Raw genomic sequence first — 4,171 nt, forward strand, 5'->3', positions numbered from 1 at the left:
CCACATGCTACATTTAACCTAATTTTATTCATGCTTGCCTTGGGATGGGGAATAGATCATTCAGTAAAAACAAAATATGTCTTATGTACAACTTTTAAACTACAATAATGATGTACCTTAATTACTTCCATGCACACAAATCTGACATTACAGTTTTTTAAAAAATAAACACAATTAAAACTTCTAGGAGCATTTTATAATAAAGTAATTCCTAATTTTTCTTTGTAGATAGATCAAGCACCTCCAAAATACAAATTCCTATACACAGTGAGCACTTTCCTTAAAATGAACACGTAAGTAAATGAAGTACATGGACAGCATTAGAATACGCTGACATTATATATACTTAGCTAGGGAGGCAACAAACCGTAGTACCAGATGGAAAAAGTGTATTTGCAAATAAATTTCAAAAACTAAGTTAATTTTCTATAACTAAATACAGAAAATATACCGATTTGCTAAAATAAATAAGATGCGATGTAGTAACACTTCACTATAAAGAATGTATGCCAGAACATTTACAAACAGTGAGTGAATCTTATTAAGAACAGTTTACTGCAATAAGCGCTGGCTAGACAGAAATGCCGACTGTGAAGCACTATGGGTGGATATGCTTCGCCACATACTTTTGTTACCTTGAGGTGGATAACACGTGTACCAAATTCAGCATTCATTTTCAGTTGCTGCTGGTATCATGTGTTTTAAGAAATATGTACAGTATGAAAAACCTGAAAATACTCATGAATGAAAAATGTTTTAGGAAAAAAATAGATATTTTCATGCAATTATGTACAGTCTCACTGTGTAAATTTCAAGGCAAGATTTTTGTTTCCTGTAAAACAGATCATTGTTCTACGAGAGAATGTTTTTACTTGTCTTAGTGCATTTCTTTTGTCTCCTCCTGCATTGCATTATTTTGCTCTGTTCTTCATTTTTGTGTGCAAACGACATGCCAGTTAAAATGAAGACTATCTCACATGTAGAAATAAGTCTGGATTTTAAAAACCAACAACTAATGAAATCCTTACTAAAATGACACCATCTGATTCAAGTGAAAAATGACTTAAACACTGGTAATAAAAAAGACAAAGCACATTTCATGAAGAATACAAAGAGAAATGTCTGCTGAGTGTTTTAGTTCAGATGTTTTAGAATGCTGCTGTATGTTTTATGAGGAATCTGAGGGGAAGATTTCATAGCAGAAGGTGTTAATGTGGCCTGTATTGACTTAAGTGGTGACCCAACTGGACTGTGAAACTGTGGGATGCCTATGGATTCAAGCTGCTTGTTAAAAAGGAACTCACTACTGTTGTTCAGGAATCCTTCCTCATTCCCTCTCTCCCCAAGCTTCCCATCCTCTACTGGCTCAGTTTCCAGCATTTCAGCATCTTCTTTCCTGCTAAGGAACTTTTCCAAGTAACTGGTGTGTTTTCCTTCTCATCTTGTTAATCCTTCCTTACCTCACAACAAAACTGATTTATGAGAAAACAGTCCTCCCTTCCACTCACAAACTGGCTATCCCAAGAAGACTGGTACAAGGCTTCTAACTGTGCCAAATTTGCCATTCCTTTTTCCTGTTTTTCTTGGCTTACTGACTTAGATATCAAACTTTTCAATTCTAGTTGGGACACTGAGCTATTCAAGTCATTTAATTTATCAACGACGTCAGTAGGCTCATGTTGTGAACTCAGCTGAATAGTGCCTGCAATAAAGGAATCAAAATCAAATCCCTGATTCTTCTCCCTTTCTTTTTCAGCCAGTTGCTGTGATGCTTCTTCTAGTGCTATCTGGGCTTTAACCAATCCATTCCTTTCACATTTTGACTAGCCTCTCTTATCAGATTTTTCTTTGCTTTGTTCTTTCCAATTGGAAAGATCTATAATAAGCTTGGGTTCATAGTAATGGTTAACTTCACTCTCTCTCCAAACTAAGTTATCTAAATATGACGATGAGCTCGTTTTGTAGTTACAAGTATGGCTACACTCCAGATCACAGTATTTGTTTTCATGATGATCTGGGTACTGCCAACAAGGCTCAGGAGAGTAATTGGTATCAAAAGCAGGATCCTCCAAATACTTTTCACCATCTCCATCCAAATATTTTCGAGGATCGACCTGTACTTCTTCTTCATCAGTGACATCAGACAGACCCCGTGGATCAAGCTGAACTTCATCAATATCAAAGTTGTTATGTATAGGCCAATAGTGGTCTGAAAACTGACAATCATGGTACCTTTCCCAGTTATACATGTGACTATGAGTTTCATCCATAAGCAAAATATCATCAACTTCATCTTCAATATGAAAGGGATGACTTGAAATTGGAAAAGAATATATGCTCATATAAGGATGGGAGAGTGCTTCTTCTGCTGTCAGCTGATCCATGGAGCTAAATGTCAAAATTTGTTCCAGGAAATCCAGTGCTTCTCGACTAATTCCTGGAAGCAGCTGAGTTAAAGGTTTGTGTGGCTCAGTCATGTCATTTCTAATGTAAACTGGAATTACGCTGAGAAGCTCCTGACGATCTTCCTCATGTATGACACGTATAGATTCTAAAATCAGTTGCATCTGTTCAAGTTCATGTGCACCTGCAAAGAGGGTTTTACCAGTCAGCATTTCAGCAAAGATGCAGCCTGCAGCCCACATGTTAATGGCTTTAGTGTAATTATTAGGTGAAAGTAAAATACGTGGAGATGTGTACCATTTAGTAACCAGTCCTTCAGAAAGATGACCCTTATGGGAATAATGAGGATCCATGATCCGTGCAAGACCAAAGTCACCTATGTTCAGCACCAACTCTTCAGTATTAATGAAAAGATCAGCTGGTTTGAGATCTCTGTGCAGTACATTTGCAGAGTGAGTATACTTGAGCCCACGTAGCAGCTGATACATGAAAAGCCTCACATGCTCCTCCAGTAAAGGGCCCTGCTCCAGCACATTAGCCAAGTCTGTCTCCATGTATTCCTGAACAATGTAAACACTGTTCAGTTCAGTAAGAGAGCCCACGTCGTCTGTTAACTGGCTTCCACTGGGACCAAGAATTTCAAACACTTTCACAATGTTATCATGGTCTAGTCGTCTAATAATTTTGATTTCACGTAGAGCATGTTTGACACTCTGGGGATCAGTGAGGACAATTTTCTTGATGGTTACTCTTTTGTCACAGTCATTGTCTACAGCAGAAAAAACCAAGCCATTGCCTCCGCAACCCAATGGTTTTAAGTCCATATACCTAGAGCCCAGATCAAAACCATGAATGTTCATGAGACTTTCAAATTTCTCTGCCATTTTGAAACCCCTACTGTTGCCTTTTCCTTTCGAACTGTTGACCTTGTGTAAACAAGGAAGAAAACTGGCATCAAAAAAGATCTTTCAAAAAGCGAGAAGAAAAATAATTTTGCTTCCACAGAAAGATGGTTTCTTGATGTTCATTGCATATGCCAACCAGGCCTGCTGAGTTCCCCTTAGATTTAAAAGCATAAAAAGCTCTACTTATATTGAGAATTAAAAAGATTGCAGTACTCATAGTTCAAGAAAGGGGCAGCAACTCTGAAGACATTTAAAGAAAACACTCAAGAATCTGAAACGGAATGAAATGACATAGTATGCACTAAGACTTACTGTGCTAAACCATTTAACATTTAACAAAAACGTGAATAAATATGCACACAACGGGCTTCTATGAACATTCTCCTCACAGGGCAGATACATTCAGTGTTGGACTGGTCCTGAGCAGCATCGTTTTAAGGTGCTGGTAAGCACTATTTCCGTTTTGCTTCTTTCCTTCCTTTGGAGCTATATATCTCAATAGGAAGCCCTGGCAGCTCTTGCTTAACAGAAGATGGCTTTTGTTAGTGATCAGGTGGCTCCAGCCCACCACAATCACAATCAAAGCTACCGTCCATCTTACTCTGATACAACGGGACTTCTCCGACTCATCGGGGGAGCGCGGGGTCTGCGGACAGCCCCCAGGATCCGCTCAGGTCTCCGGCTCTGCTGGCCTCAGCGGCGTCTCCGAGACTCGCTTTGCCGCAGTCGCCGCCATGTAACCCCGAGCCGCCTTCACACAATTCTTGCTACCTCATTATTTCTTAAACTATCATCAAATGTAGTGAATTTATGAAGAGTTACATGTCATTATACTAGTAAATAGCTACTGCATTTTCAGATGT

At 38.8% G+C, this 4,171-nt stretch overlaps 1 pseudogene; it reads right to left on the minus strand.

Moving 5' to 3' along the window:
- Nucleotides 1-998: 998 nt before the first annotated feature.
- Nucleotides 999-3,535, minus strand: LOC101351775 (mitogen-activated protein kinase 6 pseudogene; annotated as a pseudogene).
- Nucleotides 3,536-4,171: the final 636 nt, after the last annotated feature.

Source organism: Trichechus manatus, unplaced genomic scaffold (genome assembly GCF_000243295.1).
Source record: "Trichechus manatus latirostris isolate Lorelei unplaced genomic scaffold, TriManLat1.0 scaffold00079, whole genome shotgun sequence".
In the NCBI taxonomy this organism is placed as follows: domain Eukaryota; kingdom Metazoa; phylum Chordata; class Mammalia; order Sirenia; family Trichechidae; genus Trichechus; species Trichechus manatus.